Genomic DNA, 13,402 nt, shown 5'->3' on the forward strand with positions numbered 1-13,402 from the left:
CATCTCCAGGATAGCTACTGTAAGTATCGCTAGGGCAGCTGATCATCTCCAGGATAGCTACTGTAAGTATCGCTAGGGCAGCTGAGCATCCCCAGGATAACTACTGTAAGTATCGCTAGGGCAGCTGAGCATCTCCAGGATAGCTCCTGTAAGTATCGCTAGGGCAGCTGAGCATCCCCAGGATAGCTACTGTAAGTATCGCTAGGGCAGCTGATCATCTCCAGGATAGCTACTGTAAGTATCGCTAGGGCAGCTGAGCATCCCCAGGATAACTACTGTAAGTATCGCTAGGGCAGCTGAGCATCTCCAGGATAGCTCCTGTAAGTATCGCTAGGGCAGCTGAGCATCTCCAGGATAGCTACTGTAAGTATCGCTAGGGCAGCTGAGCATCTCCAGGATAGCTACTGTAAGTATCGCTAGGGCAGCTGATCATCCCCAGGATAGCTACTGTAAGTATCTCTAGGGCAGCTGAGCATACCTAGGATAGCCACTGTAAGTATCGCTAGGGCAGCTGAGCATCTCCAGGATAGCTACTGTAAGTATCGCTAGGGCAGCTGATCATCTCCAGGATAGCTACTGTAAGTATCGCTAGGGCAGCTGAGCATCCCCAGGATAACTACTGTAAGTATCGCTAGGGCAGCTGAGCATCTCCAGGATAGCTCCTGTAAGTATCGCTAGGGCAGCTGAGCATCCCCAGGATAGCTACTGTAAGTATCGCTAGGGCAGCTGATCATCTCCAGGATAGCTACTGTAAGTATCGCTAGGGCAGCTGAGCATCCCCAGGATAACTACTGTAAGTATCGCTAGGGCAGCTGAGCATCTCCAGGATAGCTCCTGTAAGTATCGCTAGGGCAGCTGAGCATCCCCAGGATAGCTACTGTAAGTATCGCTAGGGCAGCTAAGCATCCCCAGGATAACTACTGTAAGTATCGCTAGGGCAGCTGAGCATCCCCAGGATAGCTACTGTAAGTGTCGCTAGGGCAGCTGAGCATTCCCAGGATAGCTACTGTAAGTATCGCTAGGGCAGCTGAGCATCTCCAGGATAGCTACTGTAAGTATAGCTAGGGCAGCTGAGCATCTCCAGGATAGCTACTGTAAGTATCGCTAGGGCAGCTGAGCATCTCCAGGATAGCTACTGTAAGTATCGCTAGGGCAGCTGAGCATCCCCAGGATAGCTACTGTAAGTATCGCTAGGGCAGCTGATCATCTCCAGGATAGACACTGTAAGTATCGCTAGGGCAGCTGAGCATCCCCAGGATAGACACTGTAAGTATCGCTAGGGCAGCTGAGCATCCCCAGGATAGCTACTGTAAGTATCGCTAGATCAGCTGAGCATCTCCAGGATAGGTACTGTAGGTATCGCTAGGGCAGCTGAGCATCTCCAGGATAGCTACTGTAAGTATCGCTAGGGCAGCTGAGCATCCCCAGGATAGCTACTGTAAGTATCGCTAGGGCAGCTGAGCATCCCCAGGATAGACACTGTAAGTATCGCTAGGGCAGCTGAGCATCCCCAGGATAGCTACTGTAAGTGTCGCTAGGGCAGCTGAGCATCTCCAGGATAGCTCCTGTAAGTATCGCTAGGGCAGCTGAGCATCCCCAGGATAGCTACTGTAAGTATCGCTAGGGCAGCTGATTATCTCTAGGATAGCTACTGTAAGTATCGCTAGGGCAGCTGAGCATCCCGAGGATAGCTACTGTAAGTATCGCTAGGGCAGCTGATCATCTCCAGGATAACTACTGTAAGTATCGCTAGGGCAGCTGAGCATCCCCAGGATAACTACTGTAAGTATCGCTAGGGCAGCTGAGCATCTCCAGGATAGCTACTGTAAGTATCACTAGGGCAGCTGAGCATCTCCAGCATAGCTACTGTAAGTATCTCTAGGGCAGCTGAGCATCCCCAGGATAACTACTGTAAGTATCGCTAGGGCAGCTGAGCATCCCCAGGATAACTACTGTAAGTATCGCTAGGGCAGCTGAGCATCTCCAGGATAGCTGCTGTAAGTATAGCTAGGGCAGCTGAGCATCCCCAGGATAGCTGCTGTAAGTGTCACTAGGGAAGCTGAGCATCTCCAGGATAGCTGCTGTAAGTATCGCTAGGGCAGCTGAGCATCCCCAGGATAGCTGCTGTAAGTATAGCTAGGGCAGCTGAGCATCCCCAGGATAGCTACTGTAAGTATCGCTAGGGCAGCTGAGCATCCCCAGGATAACTACTGTAAGTATCTCTAGGGCAGCTGATCATCTCCAGGATAGCTACTGTAAGTATCGCTAGGGCAGCTGAGCATCCCCAGGATAGCTACTGTAAGTATCGCTAGGGCAGCTGATCATCTCCAGGATAACTACTGTAAGTATCTCTAGGGCAGCTGAGCATCCCCAGGATAACTACTGTAAGTATCGCTAGGGCAGCTGATCATCTCCAGGATAGCTACTGTAAGTATCGCTAGGGCAGCTGAGCATCCCCAGGATAACTACTGTAAGTATCTCTAGGGCAGCTGATCATCTCCAGGATAGCTACTGTAAGTATCGCTAGGGCAGCTGAGCATCCCCAGGATAGCTACTGTAAGTATCGCTAGGGCAGCTGATCATCTCCAGGATAACTACTGTAAGTATCTCTAGGGCAGCTGAGCATCCCCAGGATAACTACTGTAAGTATCGCTAGGGCAGCTGATTAGAGCCAGGACAACTATGTATCGTCAGTTAAGCTAAGTTTACCAGGGCAGATGTGTATAGTCAGGACATCTGAGTGTCACTGGGGCAGCTGTGTATAGTCAAGACAGCTGTATATTGCCCAGGCAAATGAGTATCACCAGTCCAGCAGAGTATCACCTGGGTAACTGAGTATCACCAGGGTAATGGACTAATACCAATGCGGCTGGGTAATGCTATGGCAGTATATCTTATCTTGACCTGGTCCTAGTGAGATTGCTTAGAGAATGGGCTGAAATCGCCCCGTGTGTAGGGTCCATAAGACCCAAACCAGTTTGCCTTAAACTAAATCTGATTTTCTGTACCACAAACCTGTCTGTTTTCCATAACACCTTCTGAGCAGAGCAGCGTTATATAGGCCCTGTGATATTGGTCAGGTGCACTTTAGTTGCGGTCTTGATGCAAAACACCTACTAGGTGCACAGTGTGGACAGGCCTCTGGGTCCAAGGGGCACACCCTGCACAACAAAATTATACTTACCGCTCTAGAGCCCCATGGTGGCCAGCATTGCGACATAAAGCAAAGGAAAAATGGCAGCCAAGCAGTAAATATGTCCATGAGAATACAGCACAGGTGCCATTTTTCCAGAGACTGGAGCATGCTCAGTAAATATTGAATGTCCCCAGGAATAAGGTGTGAGTGCCATTTTTCCGGAGACTGGAGCAGTAAAGTCTCACCACTGTGGCTACTGACAGCGAGGAGTGTGCCTGCACACTGACCCCCCTCTCTCTTAGGGTCTTATTCAGACCCTGACAGAGAAGCGTGGAAATCGATATTCGACAATTTCTGCACATTTGTGTCCTGAAACTGCGATCACACGCAATCGTGATCATCGGTAAGTTCCAAGTTGGTATTTGGAAACGTACGGCCAGCTGTTGCCAGGCTGCTCTTACACAAGCGTCTCGCTCGGCCTGTGGGAAAGTTGTCCCCTTCTGTTACAGTCCGTATCTGGGTATTGAGGTTCCGATAAGAGAATCACCTGCACGTTATTACTCCTGCCCAGAAATATATGTGCGCAGCGTTATCTACAAGTATAGGGCTTGTGCTCGAAACTCATTGAGCTACTCCGAGGAGCAACGTCACCACTTCTGTCACCACTTCTGTCACCACTTCTGTGGCCGCTATCTCCGGATAACGCCGTATTCCTGGCTCTGCTCCCGATACAATGTAAGGAGATCACAGCAGCTGCACTGCACAGGGTTGTTTATATTTTAAGACCCTGATTCGGGTCGGCTCGCAAATAGCTAAATTTGCAGCGGGGACCGATGTTGGGGGTCTGCCTATGCGTATTGGTGAAAATACGTATGTGCAGATCCGCAGTACAAGTGCCTTTGTATTGCACTCGCCATGACGTTCGCACACAGCGGTGCGGACAGGGGGCGTGTAGGGGGCTGGAACATGGGGAGGTTCCAGGGATTCCTAAAAACGGTGGGTGCGCCCTGAAAAATGCTGGGCGTCGACATGTGAGCGCAGGTGGGCTGCTGACATCACAGGACATCAGCCGCCCCCCCCTCCTATACTTAGGTAAGCCTCATGCCAGGAAACAGCGGTACCCGAATCCCGCTGACCTCTGACCTGCAGAGTTGTCCTTAGATCCTGGACCATAGAAGGGTGTGTGGATTATTAGGCTGAAGGTCAATAGGTCAACCACTATTGGTCATCAGGCAGTAGGTCGACACATTGATAAAAGGTCGACACAAGCAAAAGGTTCACGGGTCGCCCGCCTTCCCTCGCGCACCACGTTCGTATGCACAGGCGGGCTGTGGGGGACACCCACGTCATTCGATGGTCGAAAATTAGATGTGCGTGGGCATTCAGAAGGAAGTGGGGGGTCAGCTGCCCCCCCACGTCACCGGGTGAATTCCATGGGAATAGTGGGCGTTCCCATGGGCGCGACTATCTGCCACCACCCCCTGCCTGCAATGTTGGTATAAGGAGGCACACCATGGCTTATAAGGAGGCACACCATGGCGTATAAGGAGGCACACCATGGCGTATAAGGAGGCACACCATGGGGTATAAGGAGGCACACCATGGGGTATAAGGAGGAACACAATGGCGTATAAGGAGGCACACCATGGGGTATAAGGAGGCACACCATGGGGTATAAGGAGGCACACCATGGGGTAAAAGGAGGCACACCACAGCGTATATAGTGGCACACCATGGCGTATAAGGAGGCACACCATGGGGTATAAGGAGGCCCACCATGGGGTATAAGGAGGCACACCATGGCATATAAGGAGGCACACCATGGCGTATAAGGAGGCACACCATGGCGTATAAGGCGGCACACCATGGCATATAAGGAGGCACACCATGGTGTATAAGGAGGCACACCATGGCGTATAAGGAGGCACACCATGGCGTATAAGGCGGCACACCATGGCATATAAGGAGGCACACCATGGTGTTTAAGGAGGCACACCATGGCGTATAAGGAGGCACACCATGGCGTATAAGGCGGCACACCATGGCGTATAAGGAGGCACACCATGGCGTATAAGGAGGCACACCATGGCGTATAAGGAGGCACACCATGGCGTATAAGGAGGCACACCATGGCGTATAAGGAGGCACACCATGGCGTATAAGGAGGCACACCATGGCGTATAAGGAGGCACACCATGGCGTATAAGGAGGCACACCATGGCGTATAAGGAGGCACACCATGGCGTATAAGGAGGCACACCATGGCGTATAAGGAGGCACACCATGGCGTATAAGGAGGCACACCATGGCGTATAAGGAGGCACACCATGGCGTATAAGGAGGCACACCATGGCGTATAAGGAGGCACACCATGGCGTATAAGGAGGCACACCATGGGGTATAAGGAGGCACACCATGGCGTATAAGGAGGCACACCATGGCGTATAAGGAGGCACACCATGGCGTATAAGGAGGCACACCATGGCGTATAAGGAGGCACACCATGGCGTATAAGGAGGCACACCATGGTGTATAAGGCGGCACACCATGGCGTATAAGGAGGCACACCATGGCGTATAAGGAGGCACACCATGGCGTATAAGGCGGCACACCATGGCGTATAAGGAGGCACACCATGGCGTATAAGGAGGCACACCATGGCGTATAAGGAGGCACACCATGGCGTATAAGGAGGCACACCATGGCGTATAAGGAGGCACACCATGGCGTATAAGGCGGCACACCATGGCGTATAAGGAGGCACACCATGGCGTATAAGGAGGCACACCATGGCGTATAAGGAGGCACACCACGCCGTATAAGGAGGCACACCATGGCGTATAAGGAGGCACACCATGGCGTATAAGGCGGCACACCATGGCGTATAAGGAGGCACACCATGGTGTATAAGGAGGCACACCATGGCGTATAAGGAGGCACACCATGGCGTATAAGGAGGCACACCATGGCGTATAAGGAGGCACACCATGGCGTATAAGGCGGCACACCATGGCGTATAAGGAGGCACACCATGTGGTATAAGGAGGCACACCATGGGGTATAAGGAGGCACACCACGGCGTATAAAGTGGCACACAATGGCGTATAAGGAGGCACACCATGGCGTATAAGGAGACACACCATGGCGTATAAGGAGGCACACCATGGCGTATAAGGCGGCACACCATGGCGTATTCGGAGGCACACCATGGTGTATAAGGAGGCACACCATGGTGTATAAGGCGGCACACCATGGCGTATAAGGAGGCACACCATGGGGTATAAGGAGGCACACCATGGTGTATAAGGCGGCACACCATGGCGTATAAGGAGGCACACCACGCCGTATAAGGAGGCACACCATGGCTAGCACCGCACTGATTTTGTGGTCTGTTGTTCTGTAGAGTCCAATGTGGAGGAACCGAGAGCATCCTACTTGACCTGCCGCGTTCCAGACAGAACCTGATGTTACACTTCCGGACACTGCCGCAACAAGAGATTTTAGGCACAAACCTCATATCTAACCTCCGCCAGACCTTTAAAAAGCTGCTAATGTGAGTCGTAAAGCCACGGTAGTCTGTGATCACAGCGTTTGGACAGCTGTTCCCACAGAGGAAGTGGGTGCAGCAAGAACACATGTTGTAAAAATTTGGAATTTATTTTATTTCTCAAACTTAAACTAGAACGGACGGCAAAATAATAGCGGCGATGAGATAATTTCATCACCCGGCGAGGCGTTTGCTGAGCCCAGCAGAAAACGTCTGCGTGTTTTATATGTCAGAGTAATCCAAGCATTCTCACCGAGAGGAATTTAATAAGCGAGAGAGTCTGAGTGAATGCTAAGCACTGTGACCGGAGTCATACACCAACTCCCAAATACACTCTGCAATGTTTTATACACTGCACTTACAATTACCCGACAGCTGCAGAACACATCACGCTTCTTATTCACAGACCATATTAAGGTTATAAGGCTTAGGCAGCCTGTGTGTCCCCATCTGATAGGAACGCTGGGACTCTGAGGCGTCACATGGGGTAAGTGGGAGCCACACCCGGGTGTCACCAAATGCCGGCTCCTCCGCAGTGACAGGTGCTGTGTGCTGCAGAGTGACATTATCCTGCAGCATAAGGCTCCTGAGGCTGTCACCAAGATGGAGCCGCCAGTGTTGGGTTCACACCAGAGCGATGTAACAAGGGGGGCATGCACTTAAAGTGATGTAAATAGGTCTTCGTAAAGGCCACGCACCCACTCACAAATCCACGCATCCTTTTCCAACATGGGCTGGGAGAGCTTTTGGCCACACGCGGTGTCACTATCCCCAGTGGAGCTAACGCTGGGACTAGTGGTTCCACAACAGCTTGACATCCACACATTGCCTATCTCTGGTGTAGGAATGCAAATGCTTTGCCAACATTTGGGATGCCAGCAGTCACAAGACCGACACTGGGAATCTAGCAAGTGCCCCGTAAGTGCAATAACCCTATCGGTGTAACCCTCTCTGCCGGCAACCTAGCTTGTGCAGTAGCAAATGACAGGATTTGGAGGACTCTCAGACATTTCTGATACAGGCTCACTGACAGGACAGACAGAAACACTGGTCTGAGAGACAGGCTCACTGACAGGACAGACAGAGTTACTGGTCAGAGTGACAGGCTCACTGACAGGACAGACAGAGACACTGGTCAGAGGGACAGGCTCACTGACAGGACAGACAGAGACACTGGTCAGAGGGACAGGCTCACTGACAGGACAGACAGAAACACTGGTCTGAGAGACAGGCTCACTGACAGGACAGACAGAGACACTAGTCAGAGTGACAGGCTCACTGACAGGACAGGCAGAAACACTGGTCAGAGAGACAGGCCCACTGACAGGACAGACAGAAACACTGGTCAGAGTGACAGGCTCACCGACAGGACAGACAGAAACAGAGCCAGATTAAGGTGTAAATGGGCCTGGAGCTGAAAATGATCAAGGGCCTATTATGCGCAATAATAGGGGTTGCGGCCAGCACCTAATAATGTGGGTAGCGTGACCAGTGTTCTGGTTGGGTGGTCTGCTCATGGGTGGGTCTCTATTTGTGTAAATACTTTCAATTAATTATATATGCCTGGAAAAGGCAGATGTCCTAAGATACTTGCGGGATGAGGCGGCACTCCAGTCATAAAAAAATGCTGAAAACCGAAACTTGGTAGACAATATGTCAGCACCTTTTATCTGGTAACCTAAATTTATCACACCATATTCCCCTTATACAAATCATGCAACACAATAGTAACCCCTTATACTGTACTTGCTTCTTACACATTATGCCACATGGAATGAGACAAAATTCACACCGATTGAGCAAAAATTCACACTATGGCACACAGATTGAGTCAAAATTCACATTATGCCACACAGATTAAGGCAAAATTCACATTTTGCTACATGGATTGAGCCAAAATACACACTATACCAGGCATGTCCAAACAGTGGCCCTCCAGCTGTTGTGAAACTACACGTCCCAGCATGCCTTGACATAGTTTTAGCATTCCCTAATTGCAAAACTTTGGCAATGCATGATGGGACTTGTAGTTTCACAGCTGGAGGGCCATAGTTTGGACATACCTGCACTATACCAAACAGATTGAGCAATAATGCACAATATGCTTCATAAATAGGGGCATTGCGCGCCAAAGGCGCACATTAAAAATTTACACCATAATGCCCATTACATGTTAAGCCTCACACCATAATCTCTATTACGTATTATGCCAAACACCGTAATGCCTATTAAAAATTATGCTACATAAGTGTTGCTTACCTACATGTTCATTGCCAGGGGTTCCATGCTCATTGCCAGAGGTTCCATGCTCATTGCCAGGAGTTCCATGCTCATTGCAAGGGGTTCCCCCTTGCCAAGGGGAAATACATGCTGGCGGAAACTGGGGGACAGTCGCCGCCGGGCAGAAAATGACAGCCATTAACAGCCAGGCAGAGAGCAGGAGGCTGCCCGGCTGTATTCAGAGCACTGCTTGTCCCGGCTATTTGAAATAATACCCCTTTCATACCAAAAAATGCAGGGAATATGGTCCCAGGATCATGGCATTTTCTGGTGTGAGGGGGAGAGAAAACCACCCCGCCCCCTTTAAACAACCAGCTATATCTTCTGAACCAACTGACCCATTTATATGTAGCCTTCTAATGATTTTGGTCCCGTGAAACTGGGCCATTTGGTTCCAGAGAAATCTGTCCTCAAACAACATGAACAGCCATGAAATTACATTTCAGAAATGAAAAAAAAAAAAAATCGTTTTACCTGCAATATCTCTAGAACCAATGAACCCATATGGACCAGGTATCAGATTAAAGGTCAGTGATTTGGGTTTGACTGAGATCAACCTCGAGTTTCTGTGATGCCGGAGGGGGAACTGGCAGCCGTTGGAACCGGGTGGAGGTCGGAATTAGCAGGTCCCATGTTATCCTATGGGGAAAAGTTCCAGGTTTGCCTGGCGGTATCTCCGGTTCCCGTGGTGCTAGCAACACGGGGCTGGTCTCATTTGAAAGCCCTGACCCTCAACTAGAAAATGGCCTATTTGGAGAGTGGGCCTGGAGCTATAGCTCCATCAGGCCCATTGTTAATCCGGCACTGGACAGAAACACTGGTCAGAGAGACAGGCTCACTGAAAGGACAGACAGAAACACTGGTCAGAGAGACAGGCTCACTGACAGGACAGACAGAAACACTGGACAGAGACAGGATCACTGACAGGACAGACAGAAACACTGGTCAGAGCCACAGGCTCACTGACAGGACAGACAGAGACACTGGTCAGAGTGACAGGCTCACTGACAGGACAGACAGAAACACTGGTCAGAGCAACAGGTTCACTGACAGGACAGACAGAGACACTGGTCAGAGAGACAGGCTCACTGACAGGACAGACAGAAACACTGGTCAGAGACAGGCTCACTGACAGGACAGACAGAGACACTGGTCAGAGTGACAGGCTCACTGACAGGACAGACAGAAACACTGGACAGAGAGACAGGCTCACTGACAGGACAGACAGAAACACTGGTCAGAGAGACAGGCTCACTGACAGGACAGACAGAAACACTGGTCAGAGACAGGCTCACTGACAGGACAGGCAGAGACACTGGTCAGAGTGACAGGCTCACTGACAGGACAGACAGAAACACTGGACAGAGAGACAGGCTCACTGACAGGACAGACAGAAACACTGGACAGAGAGACAGGCTCACTGACAGGACAGACAGAAACACTGGTCAGAGAGACAGGCTCACTGACAGGACAGACAGAAACCAATTTCTCTGCCCGTTCCCTTAGGAACTAGCCGAATCGGGCCAAATTGGGGTAGTGTATAAGGGCCTTTAGCAAATCCTTTATCTGTACAGATTTTACAGTTGCATGATAGAAACCCTATGCTATCAGCCCTGCTTGGGAATCTCTTGAGGTCTCCTGTGTGAGTGGGCATGAGAGAGGCTCGAGAGAGCCCAATACCAGTCTCCAGTGAGAGTACATGTTAGGATTTCTGGAGACTTGGGACATGACAGTATCCAAGGTCCTGTTTTCTCATTGATGAATGCAAGAAATTCCAAAGCCTCATCTGTAAAGGAGAAAGGCCACTGAAGGTGAATGTCTTCCTCTCACGTTCTGTGGTTGCAGAAAACATTTCCTAAACTTCATAAAAAGTCTGGAACACTTACAACATAGACAATCTGAGATTGCAAGACACTGACACTAATGCTGAGTTTGCAATGTTACCGTGAAGATCCCTTTCGGGACAAGTATGTGCCTCAGCTTCTTCTGTATCTCTCCTCTTATCATTCTTTTCCATCGCCACTGGGCAGCTCAGATGGGCATCTAAGCCCTTATTCAGATCTGATCGCAGTACAAATTTGTTCTTAAAATGGGCAAAACCATGTGCACTGCAGGTGGGGTAGATGTAATATGTGCAGAGAGAGTTAGATTTGGGTGAGTTATTTTGTTTTTGTGCAGGGTAAATACTGGCTGCATTATTTTTACACTGCAATTTAGATTTCAGTTTCAACACACCCCACCCAAATTTAACTCTCTCTGCACATGTTACATCCGCCCCACCTGCAGCGCACATGGTTTTGCCCACTTTGAGAACAAATTTGTACTGCGATTAGATCTGAATAAGGGCCCTAGTGTCAGCACTTACCTGCAAATATTGCAAAAGGTTGATATAACATTTCTATATGGAAAAAGTTAACTCATGAAAAGGTCAACCTGACTTTATAGGGACTTTTTCCATTTTTCCCATGTCAATCTTTTGCTTGTGCCGACATTTTGTCAATCTTGACCTTGTACAAGGTGAGAGACGCCGGTGCTTAGGATGCCAATGATCAAAAGACCAACAGCTGGCATCCCAATACTGATGATACTGACGATCCCCCCGCAGCCTAACCATCCCCAGCAGGCTTACTTTCAGGGTGCTGACAGTCTGGCGATGTTTTTATTGAAAAATATTGATATTTTATATAAAATAAAATCATAAAACATAATTAAATAGTAATACATTAAATAAATAATCAGTTTTTAAGTACAGTATGAAAAAAATACTAAAAATGATAAACTCATATTTATCTTACACAAATGAAACAATTTTCCCAAGTTTTCTCCACTGTACCATATTCCATTAAAGTCCGTTCCTTACTTTACTCCTCTTGTCCCTTTATCCTCCTCTGAGTACCCTTACTTTCAAACACAAACTTATTCCCCCCCCCCCTTCCCCACCATGCATCCCCCATTCATCCTCATTCTCTCACCTATTCATCTCCATATATCCTCCGCTAATACCAGAACAAACCAACATTAATAGTCTGTAGGACATAGGACCTTATTCAAGTCCGTACGCTCGCATGCAAATTCGCATGCGATCTCGATATTTTGCGAATGCGGATTCGCAGTCTTGCAAATCAACCAGAATAACCCCCTTACTGTATGTAAACCATTTCCAACAAAAAACCCCCACAAAAAACGTCCTAACCCAAAAACAAAAACCAATCCTCAGAATGAAAGGGGAAAAGATATTTAGTCCCTGAGCTTAAAGAAGAGGAAGCTACCTGCCACCCACTAAGGGGACTTCTACCAACGCCACAATCGGGACCAGTCAACAGCGTCTAACCTCACTGCCTCCTAATTTATCCTCTACCTCGTCCTCACCTCATGTAGGATTAAGCCCACCACCACTCAGCAGGGAAGTCAAAACCCTCGTACTGTTTAAAATTCCCCAATGGCCCATTCCAGATATAACAACCATAAATGCAAGGGATACCCAAGGTTCTTGATACTGTAAATGTCTACATTAAAGGGACACTGAAGAGAGAAGTGGTCCATGGTCTCCTCCTTTCCTAGACACTCCTCACGTGGACAATCACGATCTTTGTGACTTCTAAACATCAGCTACCTCTAACACAGAGCTTCCCTTAAAAGGAGAGCCAGGTAATGTCCCTCCATCAAAGGGATTCTCTGAGGATTGATCAGAGATATTCCCCAATGCCAATGGGATAGGGAACTGAGTTTGCAAGACTCTCTTCCCCAACTCCTTTCTACCGATATCTCTTATCTCGACCGCTTCCAAACCCCATTGCCCTATTACTCTCAAGCACTGAATCACGTAGATCGGGAGGCAGCCTCTCCTCACCCGAAGACATCTCACTGGGCCACCATCTAGCCATGCTCCAAAGAAGGTGGTTACCCATTCACTGAATCCATCTACCCACCGAGGGGAGGTCTCCAAAAAATGACCACTAATACTCATCTTTAATAAACTTGTTCTGAAGGACACTACGGGTTTCACCAAGTCTGGTCCCCACTCTGCCCCCTGGGTTTGTAGGCTATGCCTCTCTTGATCATGGTCATATTGTTCCACCACAGCAGCAGAAATAACAAAGAACATATCCCAATGTTTTTGTAAGTAACTGAGGTACAAAAACATTGGAACCAATCAAGTTTTGCACAAATCAGGGCCGGTCTTAGGCATAGGCAAACTAGGCAATTGCCTAGGGCATTTGGTATGCCTAGGGGCATCAGCAGCTTCTGCTGATTAAAATGATATACAGCATGCCTATATTCTGTGTGTGAGGCTGTATCTGCATATGAAATAGTGTATTCATGGAAATCACTGTAACATAGCATTGCGTATGCAGGTACAGCCACAGTCGCACACAGAATATAGGCATGCTGCATATCATTTTAATCACCGGAAGCTCCTTGTTTGTGCTCGTCATAAC

The sequence above is a fragment of the Crinia signifera genome, chromosome 5 (assembly GCF_055691185.1).
Source record: "Crinia signifera chromosome 5, ASM5569118v1, whole genome shotgun sequence".
Taxonomy (NCBI): Eukaryota; Metazoa; Chordata; class Amphibia; order Anura; family Myobatrachidae; genus Crinia; species Crinia signifera.